This window comes from Gobio gobio (assembly GCF_949357685.1).
Source record: "Gobio gobio genome assembly, chromosome: 14".
In the NCBI taxonomy this organism is placed as follows: Eukaryota; Metazoa; Chordata; class Actinopteri; order Cypriniformes; family Gobionidae; genus Gobio; species Gobio gobio.
Genome location: NC_137107.1, coordinates 15,688,640 through 15,706,738, shown reverse-complemented (window position 1 = coordinate 15,706,738; position 18,099 = coordinate 15,688,640). Strand labels below are relative to the sequence as shown.

The window sequence follows — 18,099 nt, the reverse complement described above, 5'->3', positions numbered from 1 at the left end:
ACTGTTTCACAGTGAGGGAAGACCATCGCAATTTCCTGCGATTTCTCTGGTTTAAAGACAATGATGTCACAAAAGAGATCATTGAGTATCGCATGAAAGTCCATGTTTTTGGAAATCGTCCGTCTCCCTCTGTTGCAATCTACGGGCTCCACAAGGCAGCTGAAGCCAGTTCGAAAGAATATGGTAAGGAAGCAGAGCATTTTGTCACCAGAAACTTTTACGTAGACGACGGTCTAACCTCACTCCCGACTGAATTTGAAGCAATTACTCTCCTGCAAAAAACACAAAAAATGTTAGCTGAGTCAAATCTGCGTTTACACAAAATTGCTTCAAACAGCAGCAAGGTCATGGAGGCGTTCCCAGCAAATGACTTGGCAAAAGACATCAAAAGCCTTGACTTAGACACTGACCCATTACCTGTGCAAAGAAGCTTAGGCATCAGCTGGAGTCTTGAATCGGATACTTTCACATTTCAAGTCTCTAAAGAACAAAAACCATTCACCAAAAGAGGCGTGCTATCCACTGTTAATAGTTTGTACGACCCCTTAGGTTTTGTAGCGCCTATAACTGTACAGGGAAAAGCACTCATAAGAGAACTAACCTCTGAACCATGTGACTGGGATGATCCCCTATCGCCCGCCAAAGAAAGACTATGGTCTGCATGGAGAGACTCTCTTCTCGAGTTGGAGCACATACACATTCCCAGACCATACGTACCATTGTCTCTTTCCTCAACACAACACAGAGAGCTTTGTGTCTTCAGTGATGCCTCATCCACAGCAATAGCAGCTGTCGCCTACTTGCGAGTTGTCAATGAGCAGGGACAGCCCCTCACCGGATTTGTCATGGGCAAAGCCAAACTAGCACCAAAACCAGCTCACACAATTCCAAGGCTGGAGCTATGCGCCGCTGTCCTTGCTACAGAAATGGCAGAGCTTATATGCCAAGAAATCGACCTGGAGCTTCATGCTGTGAAGTACTACACGGATAGTAAGATTGTACTAGGTTACATCTACAACACGTCAAGAAGATTTTATGTCTATGTATCGAACAGAGTCTGTAGAATCAGAAAATCTTCAGTACCAACACAGTGGCATCATGTCTCATCAGAAAACAACTCAGCGGACATTGCTACTCGCCCAATAGCAGCACTTCTACTGCCACGAACATACTGGTTCACCGGACCCCCATTCTTGTCTAAGGAACGGCCTCAGTGTTCATCTACAGCAGATACAAATGAATTCGAGCTAATAGAACCAGAGCATGATTCAGAGATTCGACCAGACGTGAATGTCTATGCAACTAAAGCCAGCATCGAACCTCTCAGTTCACACCGGTTCGAACGATTCTCAACATGGAAACATCTCATACGAGGTATGGCAAAACTCATTACTCTAGCTAGAAACAAGTCCAAAGCTTCAGATCAAAACACTACAAATCCTCAAACTCAAGCTAAACTTACAGTAATCTCAAGCGTCCAACAACATGTATTCAAAGAGGACATTAAGAAACTGCAGAAAGGGGAACGAATCCCAAAAACAAGCTCCTTGTGGACTCTAAACCCTTTCATAGACTCAGATGGACTGTTAAGGGTTGGGGGTCGGACGTCTCTAGCCAACCTCCCATATGACGAAAAGCACCCTCTGATTCTCCCTAAAAAACATCATGTGTCAACTCTGCTTGTGAGACATTACCACCAAGGTGTCGCTCACCAAGGTCGTCACCTCACTGAAGGAGCGCTGAGATCTGCTGGTGTTTGGATAATTGGAGGCAGGAAGCTAGTCTCAAGTGTAATCTATCAGTGTGTCACTTGTCGTAGGCTTAGAGGAAAACCTGTTGAACAAAAAATGGCCAACCTACCAGAAGATCGACTCACCATGGAAGCCCCATTCACTAGGGTAGGCTTAGATGTTTTTGGGCCCTGGAGTATAGTCACTCGCAAGACTAGGGGTGGGGCTGCAGAAAGCAAACGCTGGGCAGTTTTATTTAGTTGCTTAGGGACTCGTGCAGTTCACATAGAAGTAATTGAATCCATGTCCACCTCATGCTTTATTAATGCACTGAGAAGGTTTTTTGCAGTTAGAGGCCCTTCCAAAGTTCTCAGATCAGACCGTGGCACCAACTTTATTGGAGCCTGTAAGGAGCTGAAAATCAGTACAGATAACCCTGAGATCCAAGACTACCTCAGCAACGAAGGCTGTACATGGACATTCAACACGCCTCACTCATCACATATGGGTGGATCATGGGAAAGAATGATTGGCATCGCCCGCCGCATTCTAGACGCCATGTTACTGCAGTCAGGTCCAACTCGCCTTACCCATGAGGTCCTCACAACACTAATGGCAGAAGTCATGGCAATCATTAATGCTCGTCCATTGGTTCCCATAAGTGCTGATTCAGACTCACCAACTATTTTGACACCGTCTATGCTTCTAACTCCAAAGGCAGGGGTTGTTCCCGCTCCTGAAGGGACATTTGACATAAAAGACATGTATAAAAAGCAATGGCAACATGTTCAAGGTCTTGCAGATACCTTTTGGAAGCGCTGGAGGCAAGAATATCTGTCAGTGCTTCAGCCAAGAAGAAAATGGACTCATGAGAAAGATAACATTCAAGTTGGGGACGTAGTCTTGCTGAAAGATGACCAAGTTAAACGTAATGAATGGCCCATCGGAATCATTACTAAAAGCATCCCAAGCGAAGACAAGAGGGTCAGAAAAGTGGAAGTTAAAGTTGTGAAGCAAGGAACCTCTCGTGTCTACTTGCGCCCAGTGACTCAACTAATTCTCTTGCTTCCCCAAAGTAGTGGTACAAGGACTGATTAGTATTAAATAGTGGTATAAAAGCATTTATACCAGGCGGGGAGTGTAACGGTTCAGTTTAATTGTAAAAAGGTGATTGTGGTTATATGCTGACCTTCAAGCGCCCTCTTGTGGCAAAGGTTGTGTATGGTAACTTCCGCAGCCTATGACTCGTGTTGAGTTGTGTTCACTTCATTATGTATGCGTCATGGCTGAAGAGCGGCTCGTGCGGTGAAGTCGTGGCCTCATAAGGCTGTAAGTCACTATTATTTGTCACATAAACATGACGTTTAGTAGGTTTAAGATGTTTTAAGATGTTTGACAGTAAATATATCAATCTAGAGATTATTAATGTTGCTAAAAACTAAATGTAAAGTGCAAAGTATGAGCATTAGGTAGCGCCATATGCTAGCGGTCTTTTGTTATGATTATTAGGCTAATTTGGAGTATGTGATGTCAAGCAATTACTTAATTTGTATAATTTACAAATATAATTACCACATGCGTATGACAATGTGACGTTTAGCGCATAATGTGTGGATTTTATGTTTCTTTGAATGCCTATTTTGGCAGTAAATAAATACTGCTCAGTGAATATGTACTTTGCACTTTGAATATAAGTTGAGTACTATCTAATTGCTGTATTTTCTGTTTGTTTACAGTTTTTACAATGTTAAAATTAAACGAGATTTGATTCAAACTATTGGAAGATTAAAAGCCATGAACCAACATCTCGCCTGTTCACTGTCTGTCTAGCTGGATAGAGAAGTTACATCTAGTGAGGACAGAACAGGTGGTAAAACACATTCTTTTGAAGGCTTGATTGTGTTTGTGGGGTGCACTGTAACATGTGTTCATGCTTCGTTTAAAAAAAAAAAAATCATTTTTCCTATATTTGACCTTTATTCTACACTGCTCTGTCCCTCCTTGTAAAACGGTCTGATGCTTTCCGGGTTGTATGAAGCCAGTCCCTCAAAAATACGCAATGGGCTCAGATTGGTTAGCTGGCCCAGTGTGTTGTGATTCGCTAACTGCAGTGCACGTTTGTCGGAAACGCCACGCCCCTTCCCTTCACCGGTAGACTGTGCTTTGGTCAGTATTAGAAACGATGGCGTCAATAAAACCATACCAATCTGAGCCCGAATCAGACCCAGAACATTTTAGTGAAGATGATCGAGCAGAACCTGTTCAGTCCTCAAGAGTAAAGACTGCGGATCTATAGTGATCGCTACTGAATGGCACTGTTACTTTTGTATTTTTAGAACGATTATAGCCAAATATCTGTCGCAAGAACTATTAACCCAAAACACTAAACACTGGCTTTACTAGTAAGTTAGCCAAATCACACACAGAACCATGTTTAGCATGCCTGTAGATAAACAATACATAAAAGCTCTAATCAAAGAATCATTTACACTAATGCCAAGTTCGCTGTTGAGATTTTAACGTTAGTGTTTGTAACGATAGGTGTTCGTCGGATAACGTTAAGTATGAATGAGCATTTAACAGACTGGTTTGCAGAACAGCGTTGTCATCTGTTTACTTCCTTGCTACAATGTACAACCTATTACAGGAAAACACATCGATGAAAAATAAATCAGACTTACAGGTTGTGGCCCGTAAACAGCTTCTGTTTGTAAATCCAGCTTTCAGGACAAGCCGTTGTGCATATCCTGTATTGAACTCGCGAACATTGTGGAAGTTTTCCTCCGTGAAATGTGCTGCGGGAGGGAGCCCCGCGCGCGTCGTGCATTCACACACTGGCCGCGTTTGTCTCACGCAGCTGACGTTGTGCAAATCCGGCATTGAACTCGCGAAGATGGTGGAAGTTTTCCTCCGTGAGATGTGCAGCGGAAGCCCCGCACGCGCCTGTTTCCTTCTGTCTCATACACACGTGCATATAACATGCTGTATGTTAAACGCTCTGCAACGCACACCCGTCCCATATGAACAGAGGTGGACAGTAACGAAGTACATTTACTTGAGTACTGTACTTAAGTACACTTTTTGGGTATCTGTACTTTACTGAAGTATTATTTTTTAGGGAAACTTTTACTTTAACTTTACTACATTTGAAAGACAAATATCGTACTTTTTACTCCACTACATTTCTATCAAGGCCCTCGAAGTCAAAAGTCGCTTCTGTAGCAGCTTTGCAAGTCAGTGGATGATTTTTTTTCTTCTTTAAAAGTTTTTTTTTTTCTTTTTTGCTAAATGTAAATGTCTGGGAGAAAGAGAAGCATAGACATATGGATGAATCTGAAAAAGCATGATGAAGGAGCTCAGTTCAGTCTGTTTTTATGTGCCTCTGAGATGCACGAGTACTGAATAGAGCTTTCTTTTGTGTGTTTTTCGCACTTAAACAGACCAATACACACACAATGTCAATTTTCATTTTGGGAAGTATTCACGTAAACAAAGTTGATTATGTCTTAAGTGAACGTAAACAGTTGGGGGAATATCGGATGTGTATCAGTGTGTTGGATTTGTGCATTCTGCCTTAAAGTGACAGCAGCTTTGTAAAAAGCTTTGTAACTTTTAAGTATTTAAATTAGTTCAAGGTGGTCGTATGGAGCATCACTAACTGGCTTAAACCACCAAGGAATAGCGTGCATTTATACAACAATGCAACAATAATAAAATAATGCATCGACATAAAAAAGGAAATTTACTTTTGATACTTAAGTACTTTTAAAAGCAAGTACTTCTGTACTTTTACTTAAGTAAAAATAGTTTTTAACAACTTTGACTTGTAACGGAGTAATATTTGACTAGTAGTACTTTTACTTTCACTCAAGTAATGGAGTTGTGTACTTTGTCCACCTCTGCATATGAAGGCTGAACAAAGCAAGTACCCCAGACCTGCAATCCGGATGAATAAAACAGCGTTTTCTCGGCATCGCGGCAACAACACTCCAGCCTAACTATACCACAACAGCGCCGCGATACAAAATGGCGCCCCCGACCCCCCTATTTAATATTCTCGGAGGAGGGGTTTATGTAAATATTGAGCCTGGTGATGTCACCAACCCTGGAGGAATGTCTGTAGTCGCCTGCTGGCCGTTTGCTGTAGTTCTTAGAAATGGATTTCTTTAAAAGCAAATATCTCCCTTTGCTTTAAACTTTGAACGTTGTAACTTTGCAGATGTTATTTATGCTCAAGCAGCAACATTACACGCTAGCTAAAGTTAGAATAGTGAAATCGTGGTTTACCACCCCTTTAATTTTTGGGTGAACTATCCTTTTAAGTCCTGTACTGTACGCCTTTTAAAGACTTAGAGAGCAATATTTGACATGATCCTGTCTTTTATTCCCATCCTAGTAAAATTGAAAATGTCCTGGAAAATTATTGTTGAAAAAGAGTGGGAACCCTGCACTGTTGATATTTGAAATCAACACCCAAACAAACACACCCCTCCCTTTAATGCTCTGCCCCCAAAATACTGAACACGCTATGCAACACAGGCAACCACTAACAGCTGGCGCACAGGTGTTCAACTAGAAAAGATGTTTATCGCTGGCAAACCATAGGATGCATTTGAAGCATTGGTTTTAGTGCATATTCACTTCATCCAGCACACTTTGTGTAAACACTTCAAATGGGTAAATGCTTCAAGTGATACAAAATTAATTTGTCATTAGAAATGTACTTAAAGCTGGGAATACACAGCGATTTTCGTCCGATTTCGAGCCGAATTCTGACTTGTGCGACTCTTTTTTGGGTCGGGCCGATTTTCAGCTTTATCGTGCGTTGTTTGTCGTGAGGTGTTCGTGCAGTGTACAGGGGGAAACGAGACGCGATAAACCTCTCCCGATCGGAAATCGGATGGTCGAATTAATTTCTGGCAAGTCAGAAATTCTGGTCGCTCCTCGTGAGGTTATCTCACAGCTGAAGCAGAGCTACGAACTGAACTCTATTTCTCATCACTGCGCCAAAGCAGAAGTTGAACAATTTAATCTTTAATGCAGCAAGAAAGAAAACGAAAAGAGGGAGATCTTTAAGTTCTGTAGGCAGTTAAATAGCAGCAATTTAGCAAACCGTTGCTTGCCTCCAGTTTGTGATGTAAAATGGATAATCTAAGACGTTCAAACCACCGTGTTTAGCCTGTCAGCGCCTCTTTTATTCATTTAACTTTGAACATTATGTGGCAGGTCTAGGAATCACCTCCTTTCCAGCTGCATATAATTATTCCGCTCATTGATTGTCCTATCACTGTGCAGTGGACAGGTATAAATTTGGCCGTCAGGTTGTATGCATAGTTGCCAAGTCCGCGTATAACACGCGACTTTGGGCTTCTTTTTTTGGCAAGTCGCGTTAAAAAATCACGAGTCGCGGGTTGCGGTTTTTTGGGCTTATTTTAAAAAATGTGGTTGCTTGTTAGGAAAATATAATAAGCAACTTCGTTTCTTTACATTTATGGTCGCTGTTTTGTCCAATACATTGACTGACACTGTCTTCTCACAACAGGCATTCAGTGCAACGATACAAGTGCTGTAGTAATCTGTCCTTTTATATCCCGCCTCCTTCTCCCCTTCATTGAAGAAAAATCGCGTTCAACGTGCAGGCATGTGACGTTATAAATGCACGTAATGAAAGTTAGTAGACTTAAATAGACGTATACATTTTTACAAACAATAGCACAAGCAGAGATGGAGAGGAAAGAGGGAGGAGAGGCACCTAATTTAATTAAAAAAATATTTTTGTAATGTATTTAAAATTACAGGCTATTATAAAAAAAACAAGTCTACTAATAATAACAGTAGGTATGGTTCGAATTTATTTTATTTTAAATATGTGGCTATATTGCAGCGCTGTAGTGCTTGTGTCCCAATGTGCACACTATCCATCCTAAATAGTGTGACATTAGTAATTTTCAGTACTATTTAGGGCAGATAGTGTGCACAATGAGATGCAGGGCTTGTCTTTTTCACGGTTTGCAGTGTGTGTGTTGTTCACTACTTACTGCCCCTAATATGTGTGCACTAACTCCGACTATGGGTTACCATAATTGGCCTCCATGTCACTCTTTACTCTTCAAACCTCTTCTGTTCACAGCTGATCGGAGGATATTGTGTGTCCTTTATTGCAATTTGATGATTTTTGTAAAATCACATCTGTTTTTGCTTTTCAAACTCTGAGAGGTTTCAGTTTAATATGTTGCAGGCTCATTTATTGATAAAAAAAAAATTTATTATAAATAATATTGATGATAATAAATAATATAATAATATTGGGCTTGTTTTGGGCTTGTTTTTGAAGCTGCGGTTGCTTATTTGTCTCGCGAGAGTTGGCAACACTGGTTGTATGGCGTCACGAGTCACGCCCCCTTGTTTGCGTCATTTCTAGTTGCCGGTCAGGTATGTTTGGTGATGTTGGCTAACTTTTAGTAGTGCGCTGTTTCATATTGGTATTATCCTTGTTTAGAGCTGTAACTTGGGACAAACCTTGCGTTGCGGCTGGTGCTTGGTTGATGTGGTTCCTTGTGCAGTTCAATACATGCGGTTTCCTGACGCTACAGACTTGTCTCCCGTTGTGATGTATTACCATGAAGTGAGCTCACGGATGCACGCATACGGTATGTGGTTTTAAAGTTTGTTAGTGTTTATTTATAAAAGAGTGTGTTTTATGTTATTGTTAATTGTATTCTAGATTGCGCTGCTGCGTATCAGCGGTTCCTTGTTCCCCCCTGTGCACGTATTTGACGCGGATTGATAGAACGAGCCCGCAGCGTTCTGGTTCACCTGTGCACTTAATGGTAATGTGTGCTAGACATCTGATTCTACCGATTTGTAGCTATGTGCTGAAAGTGACAAGCTGGCATTTCAGTTGGGCTGTCTGATCTGGTTTTATATTTTAAATTTACAGGTAGACTTGCGCCTATGGGCCATTAAATCTCGTGCTGTCGGGGCTTCGTGGGAATTATCATCCAGGGGCGCTGTTGCTTTGCCTGTCATTTTATACATTTGTTGTGTTTTTCTTTGGTTTTGTTTTCTTCTGTTGTTGTATGTTGGTTGTAAAATATTTGTTCTTATTTCTTTTGTTTAATGTTTTTGGTTAATTTATTTAGTTGGTATAACTTTCTTATAATTCTTTATTGTAGATGAAGTTATTTTGTGTATGATGTGTTGTATTTATGGGTGAAAGGCATGGTTAAAAGTGCCTTCACATCCCGTGCATTGACGTGCTAGATGCAGTGTGTTCGTGAATCTACCAGTGATTTTGTGAATATCCTCAAGTGTAACACATCATCTCTTTGTTACAGGAGCTGGGTGTCGAAGGTGGCGGATTTTGGTGGTGGTGTTGCTTCACAAGTGCTGTGCTGTGTGTAGTTGTGTGTGTGAGTGAGCATTTCCACACAGGTGTTACTAAATTGTGCTGTGCTGTGGAGGCCTATTAGTGCCCTTACTCCCTGCCTGGGCTCCTGTACTTATTCCTATAGAGGTGTCTGAGAATGCAGGTCACCCATATTACATCCTATTGAGTTTATTCATTTCTTTTCTTTTGTTGCTTTAGATATTTTATCTTTAATAAAATTTTCATAATTTTTACCCACGTCTTCTGCCCATTTCTTGCACACGAACCTGTGTTGCCCAAGGGCAAGTCCTTATCTCTGGCAAAGTGCCAGAGTGGCGTAGTCGCTTCATCATTTATTCCACCAGTCCTCCGTGTCATGCCACAATTAATTTACTTGTTTTACTTTCACAAATTATTTTATCAACTATTATTTAATATTTACTTAATTTTATTATCATGGGAAAAATGTGAACCGTTGTCCATCATTTGACAAAAGAAAAGAATGACAAAATGTCATGGCGCAATATAGATTTGTTTTCTTTACATTTTAAATCATGAAGGTGAGTCAGTGGACATCACGCAAAAAGTGAAAGTAAAATCTGACGAGCTTTCGGCGCATATTCTAGAGACAAGATACATCTTCTTTAACATATGCTGATAACGTAGCCTATAACTGTCTTAATTTATATTCTTAATATTTCTCTTGTGGTCCATATTGTGAAACAAATTAGAAGAGATGTATAGGCCCATTTCGTGTTAAACAAGTTGTTTTTGAATAAAGCTGCGTATACTTTCTGATAATAATACTGATATTATTGCAGTGTTCTGACATATTATAGACTGATAATCATTTATAGGCCAATAATTCCTTGTTTAAATTGAGCGTCAGCGTCAGTTCTGGCAGGCCAAGGAGTCAAGACGCTGCTAACACTATGGGTAACAACACTGTCTCATCAGCTGATTTGCATCAGCTGTTTCAACTCCCCTCGCTACTAATGGCTACGCAAAAAGCAGGTCGCCTATTTAAAGCAGATCCAGTTCGCTCTTACTACTAGCTGCTCGCTGCTTTGCAACCAGGATAAGAATTTATTGGTTTTCCTTTGCTTATCACTATGCATTTTGTGCAGTTTGCTTTAAGAAATCATCGAACATACACAAGGCTCTTTAAAGTGAATTGCCTTTCACTTTGTGTTCTATTGAGTGAGATAAGTATGTGTTGGCTAATGATTCAATCATGCAATGTGAGCATTATTTTTGCAAATAATGTATTCAATATTTACATACAAACGCCAGCAGCTGCATTTTCAGCAGAATTATATCAGGACATATACTATTTCATAACTATGGGAGCAGCAACAAGTATGTGTTGGATACTTTCGTCAGCTTATTGTTAGACGTCTCGTAAGAATGATAAAAAAAAATTTTCCCCAGCTTACCCGAGTGTGGCGGTTCAAGTTCTAACATTACAAGCTATTTTCTCAACGAAAGCAACCCCGCTTGATGAGCCTGTAATTATATAATTTGGCAAACGTTTCACTGGGTTCTGTGTCTCGGGCTCTGGGATACGTGTTCCATTTGCAGCGTGTTTAGCAGCGATGGGCGGCGGCCGATCGTCACAGACGAGGTGGCCGTCAGAGAAGTATCTATTAGTTAAAATCACTCACTGCTCAAATGCATGTTTTGCTTTAATACAAGATGTGTCAGGAGCTATTTAAATGGGGAATTCGGCAAAACCGAATCATATCACAAGGATTTGTGCAGTGCGAAATATAGCAAGAGCAATTCACCCCCACACGATTCACCTCATTCATTCAGTTTTAAACTTGAACTTGCGATTTTGTCGCATGGTTCATAAACTGTCTAATTTGGAGTTTGCATCGCAGCATTATTTTCATGGACTCTGAAGTTATACTTAAAACTTTGTGACTGACTCAAGAACAATTTCAGAGCAATCTGCACTCCACAAGGTAATATCAAGCATATGTCTCAGCTGGCAATTTTCACTCTCATTCATCTGTGTCTTCATGAAGCTAAGTAGTTTTAAAACAGTGTTAAAAAATTATTAGGTAATTGCCAGCGTAATTGACAATGGTATCTGCATTGCTTAAGCTTAGTCGTTTTCAGTAAAATGTTAGGCTATGGATATTGTTCTTGTCTCTATAGTTGGTATTTGTAAATGTGTAACTCGTTTTAAGCTAAAGTTGCTATTGGATATTGTCTTAAGCTATAGTTGAGATTGGGAACGCACTTGTTCTTAAAGCTATAATTAATATTGGAAGTGCTTGTTCTTAAGCTATAATTAATATCTGAAGTGCTTGTTATTAAAGCTATAATTAATATTGGAAGCGTTGTATTAAAGCCATAGCTAATATTGGAAATGCTTGTTAAAGCTATAATTAATATTCAAAGTACTTGTTCTTAAAGCTATAATATCGGAAGTGCTTTTTCTTACAGCTATAATATTGGAAATGCTTGTTCTTAAAGCAATAGCTAATATTGAAATGCTTATTCTTAAAGCTATAGCTAATATTGTAAGTGCTTGTTCTTAAAACTATAGCTAATATTGGAAATGCTTGTTATTAAAGCTATAATTAATATTGGAAGTGCTTGTTCTTAAAACTATAGCTAATATTGGACATGCTTGTTCTTAAAGCTATAGCTAATATTGTAAGTGCTTGTTCTTAAAACTATAGCTAATATTGGAAATGCTTGTTATTAAAGCTATAATTAATATTGGAAGTGCTTGTTCTTAAAACTATAGCTAATATTGGACATGCTTGTTCTTAAAGCTATAGCTAATATTGGAAATGTTTGTTCTTAAAGCTATAATAATATTCAAAGTGCTTGTCTTAAAGCTATAGCTAATATTAGAAATCCTTGTTCTTAAAGCTTTAGCTAATATTGAAATGCTCGTTCTTAAAGATTTAGCTAATATTGAAACGCTTGTTCTTAAAGCTATAGCTAATATTGGAAATTCTTGTTCTTAAAGCTTTAGCTAATATTGAAATGCTTGTTCTTAAAGCTATAGCTAATATTGGAAATGCGTGTTCTTAAAGCTATAATTCATATTCAAAGTGCTTGTTCATAAAGCTATAATTAATATTGGACGCGCTGGTTCTTAAAGCTATAGCTAATATCGGAAATGCTTGTTCTTAAAACTATAATTAATATTGGAAGCGCTGGTTCTTAAAGCTATAGTTAATATTGGAAATGCTTGTATTAAAGCTATAATTAATATTGGAAGTGCTTATTCTTAAAGCTATAGATACTATTGGGATGCTTGTTCTTAAAGTTATAATTAAAATTGAAAGCGCTTGTTCTTAAAGCTATAGTAGTATTGAAAATTGCGTGTTCTTAAAGATATAATCAATATTAAAGCTATTAACTAATATTGGAAGTGCTCGTTTTTAAAGCTATAATTAATATTGGAAGCGCTTGTTGTTTAATTAATAGTTGATATCGGGAACATGCTTGTTTAAAGCTTTAATCAATATTGGAAATCGCTTGTTGTTAAAGCTATAGTGTCTGATGCATGCTTGGCTTAAAGCGATATAGCTACTGGAAAAATACTTTTTCTTAAGCTATAGATGTTGGAAATGTGCTTGTCTTAAAGTGATATCGTAAGCTATAGTAGAGTTTGGAAACATGCTTGTTTTTAAAAGCTGTAGGTGCTATTAGAAACACACTTGTTCTTAAATTATAACTAACTTTAGAGTTAGAAGTTACTTTTCAGATTTGATTAAAGATTACCACAACACTATTTTTATGGTGTATCAACTTGTACAGATTACTCATTCACCCTTAGACTCAGCAAATAAATTAAATTAAATAAATAAATTAAATTGGAAATTCTTTCTTCAAGCTAAAGTCGCTATTGGAAATTTGGAAATGCGATTTCTTAAAGCTATAGGCACTATTGGGAATGCTTTTCTCAAAGCTATGGGCACTATGGGAATTTGATGTTATTAAAGCTGATAGAGGTGTTTTTGGGCCTTATCCTGATATATTGCTAAGATACGCAGTCACATGACCTCACATTTCTTATGTATCAATTTGTTCTTAGCACTTCAGCATAATTCTAAGCACCCTAAACTGATAGGAAAGGGGATGAACGGCATTTTATCTCTGAATCTGACTCTGCTTTTATGTCATCCATGTTAGCAACCTGAGGAGTCATCCACAAGATGGTCAGCAGTATCCATTATTTGCCTTGGAGTAGGGAAAGCTTGTGTCCAGAGCCATGCTTGCCTCCTGTCTCCGCCGCTATGCATACTGCAAGCTTCCCTCAGAGCATTATACGGCTCATTCTCTGTGCATAGAGGCTGCTACAACTGCAGCTTCCTCCACTCTTGTCTTTACATTTGAAGGCCATTCATGCGATTGTCTTCAGCTGCTTATGAACGTTTTATCTGGCCCGATGCTCGAGCATTCATTAGAAAAGCTATGAGTGCTGCTCTCTGATCGTGGCATGAGAAATGTAATATTATAGCTTCAGTATATGTTCATATATATGTAAATGACTCTATCATTAGTTGTTTACATTCATCATGCTAGCTTCACATAGATTGATTGGATTTTTACAATTAAATTCAGTTAGATTGCCTTCTCTCGAAACACTCTTTTGGATCCTCCGTGGCTCTTCAATTTAGAAGGAAGAGCCAGGGAGGATTGCCCAGTTATGGTCTGTTTGGTTTGATTTATGCTACTCTCCAGTCTATAAAATAGGATGATTGCCCCTAGAAACTGCTGCTGTTCCCTGTTTTGGATTTCATGGAGCTCCCCATGATAATGAAAGGGAATTTAGAACAGAGCCATATCGCCTATTTACTCGTATCAATAACTGTAGCTACATTCCTCCTGCTAGCTTCACATAGATGAAATTGATTTGTATCCTCTATTGTCTCTTCAATTAGCTGGAAGAGCCAGGGAGGATTGCCTGGTATGGTCTGGGGGGGGGGAATAGTTCAGCTCCCCTAGTCCTAATTCATGTGAGCGTCCACTAATGCTGCTGCTGTCCCCTGACTCAATGCTATTTCATGGTGCTCATGAAAGGTCAGGAGACTCATCTGAACAAAACCATATTGCACTAATTCGTAGTTCATTCATAAGACGTCTAAGCATTTTAATTGTCTAATTCCATCCTCTTGTTTTATTCTCAAAAGGATTGCCAGTTGTGGTTTGTTTGGGGGGAATAGTTAAGCTCCCCTAGTCCTAATTCATGTGAGCGTCCACTAATGCTGCTTCTGTCCCCTGACTCTCTGCTATTTCATGGTGCTCATGAAAGGTCAGGAGACTCATCTGAACAAAACCATATTGCACTAATTCATAATTCATTCATAAGACATCTAAGCATTTTAATTGTCTAATTCCATCCTCTTGTTTTTTTCTCGAGGATTGCCAGGTATGGTTTGTTTGGGGGGAATAGTTAAGCTCTCCCAGTCCTAAACTGTGTGAGCGTTCCCTAATGCTGCTGCTGTCCTCTGACTCTCTGCTATTTCATGGTGCTCATGAAAGGTCAGAGGACTCCCTGAACAGAGCCATACCGCCAAAAACAAATTTAATTTAGAATTCATCAACTGATTGCAATTCAATACAAATTTCTAAATAATTTTTATTGTCATGTGTGTTCTTGACTTAATGGACCTGACAGAATTGGGCAAAATGTATTTAAATAATGAGGACTAAGCTAATCTATCTATTCTTTTATTATGCAGAGTATCGGTTATGCATTGATGCGTTATAAAATTAGCGTGGGGGCAAATTAAATGTAATATCAATTTAATTATAAAAGTAGGCCTACCCTAATAATAATGTTCATTTATATACATAAATTGTAAATGCTAAATTCTCTTGATATCGATAGCTGATGCATTTGATAGGCTATCTCTCTATTATAGGTTTTTACACCGCATATTCAGTGCATATTCACTCGTACAGTGTGAGCAGACAAGTCACGCTCGACGATCGGACCGCACAGTGTGAGCACATAAATCGTGAGCTTTGGCTTTACATCGCATGCGATCTACTCGTACAGTGTGAGTAGGTAACCTTGCTGAAATCGCACAGAAATCACACAGTGTATGCCCAGCTTAAGGTAAAATGTACCCACAATTAAACCTACTCTAAAACACAAAAATGTACTTAAAAAGATCGGAGGCAGCAAGCCGGAGACGGGTTTATTGAGGATGATGTGTCGATTAAATAATTATTAAATAGGAATAATCGAAATATCGGCGTCATCACGCTGGAGACGGTTTATTGAGGATGCCGTATTGATTAAACAATTATTAAATTGCAATATTCGAAAGATCGGAGTCATCACGCCGGAGACGGGTTTATTGAGGATGCCGTATTGATGAAACAATTATTAAAGTGCAATACTCAAAAGATCGGATGCAACACGCCGGAGACGGGTTTATTGAGGATGACATATCGATTTAACAATTATTAAATTGTAATATTCTAACAATCAGAGTCATCACGCTGGAGATGGGTTTATTGAGGATGCCGTGTCGATGAGGCAATTTTAGGGGGAGTCTAATTGACATGGTCTCTGCAGACACTTCAACTACTAACTCACACTAAAAAAACTGCCCATATCACTCCAATTCTGTTCAAACTGCACTGGCTACCCGTGTTATCCCGTATCACTTACAAAATTCTTCTGCTTACCTTTAAGTCACTCAATGGTCTTGCTCCAGCCTATCTCTCTGAATTACTTTCTCCTTATATTCCCCCTCGGACTCTCCAATCTTGAACTCCTCTGTGAGCGGAGATTTCGCTTATCATCTATGGGTGGCAGGTCTTTCTTTGTTACAGCCCCTAAGCTATGGAACTCTCTCCCCCTGGCTCTCAGGACAACAACCACGTTAAATGAATTTAAATGTAAACTCAAAACACATTTGTTTAATCAGTTTTATTAGTCATGACAATGTTAACTTGACATAACACAATCACAATGTTAACTGACTACCAATAATCTGTTGCATCTTTACTCTAACTGCCCACCATGCTGTCTGTAATTAATGTTTGTTGCCTTTGTTTTTCATGTTGTATTGCAAATGTAGTGCGATTTGCAACTGCAATCGCTCATTACTTGGACTGGGCAAATGTCCACTGTCCGTCTATGTGTAAACTGCTTGTTATTTACTGTTATTGTGAAGCATCCTTGAGCTTGGGCTCAATCATTATTGGTCCCCCTTGCTCATTATAAATGTAAACCCCAATAATAATAATAAATATATAATTTATGTTGTAATAATTTGTTTTATATTAATGTTATTGTGCTATGAAGTATTCATACCATCAAAGAATATATGGGAAAATTATACGGATCGTGCCGTTTATTCAAAGAAAGAGCTTCATTTATAAGCATACAGCTGTTCATTCAAAGAAAGGGCTTCATTTATAAAACACAGCTGTTTATTCAAAGAAAGAGCTTTATTGTTAAACACACAACTATGTACAGTGCAGCAGTAATGTCTCGTAATGTAATGTAAAGTTCGGCGTGCTCCAGGCTGCGAGAGGGCGGTGGCCGCACAATCCATCCAGACACCCCGTCAACAAAGCCGCCTTCCTCGTCAGATATGAGTTCAATGGTCGCGGACTTCCAAATGTCCACCTCATCCAGCACACTCTTGCTTCCAGCAACTGTAATACAATCCATAAAGACAATAAGCAACCTGAAAAATACTCACATTGACAAAAAACGGATCTAATATAATAAATCTTACCCTTTTTCTTCTTGATCGACTCCGAGCTAAACTTCGCAGTTTCCGCCTGCGATGTAAGTTCAGGTTGTTTGTATCTGAAGCTCCGGCGTGTCGATTCATAATACATCTTACAGGCAGCTGGAAAACAATTACATGAGACTGGTATTAATAAAAACAGTCACGGTAAAATTAAACAAGGAATGAGAAACACATTAGAAGTTACTTACACACAATTTCGCCGTGATCAGCGGTTAAATCTTACGGAGCCCCCCTAGTCCCACTTTTTCAAAAAAAATTATTATAACTATCTTGTGGCCTCAAGATAGTAACTCGTGGCCTCAAGATAGTAACTCGTGGCCTCAAGATAGTATCTCGTGGCCTCAAGATACTATCTCGTGGCCTCAAGATAGTAACTCGTGGCCTCAAGATAGTAACTCGTGGCCTCAAGATACTAACTCGTGGCCTCAAGATACTAACTCGTGGCCTCAAGATACTATCTCGTGGCCTCAAGATAGTAACTCGTGGCCTCAAGATAGTAACTCGTGGCCTCAAGATAGTAACTCGTGGCCTCAAGATACTAACTCGTGGCCTCAAGATACTAACTCGTGGCCTCAAGATACTAACTCCTGGCCTCAAGATACTAACTCCTGGCCTCAAGATACTAACTCGTGGCCTCAAGATACTATCTCGTGGCCTCAAGATAGTAACTCGTGGCCTCAAGATAGTAACTCGTGGCCTCAAGATAGTATCCCGTGGCCTCAAGATAGTATCTCGTGGCCTCAAGATAGTAAAGTGTCTGACACATGGACCCTTTGTTATTAAACTGGACAAATATTGTATAGGGAGTTCAGTATCGTGAAATGTATCGAATCGTGACGTGAAGGTATCGTTACACCAGAGTGTCTTTGAGTTTATTGAAAAGGGCTATATAAATTAAATGTAATTATTATTATTATTATATGATTACTTGATACACAGACATAACTGATATTTCACTGCATCTACTAACGTTAGTCCATGGCCAAAAACTTGACACCATCAGTTAACGTTAACTAAACAGAACAACACCACATGAACTGCCGGGCTTTGTCCCAGTTAATAACATTACACATTATACCGGACTTTCCCGAGGCTAAAGAACCGTCAGCCCAATGATAGCCGTTAACGTTTAATTAGCCTGCTTAACTTATATGCTAATCGCTAATGCTTCCAGCTCCAACACCTAGCTAGTTTGGCAGTTATCTTAATTCAGTAATTTGCCATCTAACTAAATGTTCAACGTGCTAAT

General features: G+C 39.2%; 1 long non-coding RNA gene across 1 annotated transcript; it reads left to right on the top strand.

Annotated features, from left to right (window-relative positions):
* The first annotated feature begins 8,226 nt into the window (after positions 1-8,226).
* On the top strand, positions 8,227-9,274 carry LOC307137551. The gene is made up of 3 exons (XR_013817934.1): positions 8,227-8,380; positions 8,455-8,560; positions 9,068-9,274. It is a non-coding gene; the product is annotated as an uncharacterized lncRNA (long non-coding RNA).
* The last annotated feature ends 8,825 nt before the right edge of the window (positions 9,275-18,099 follow it).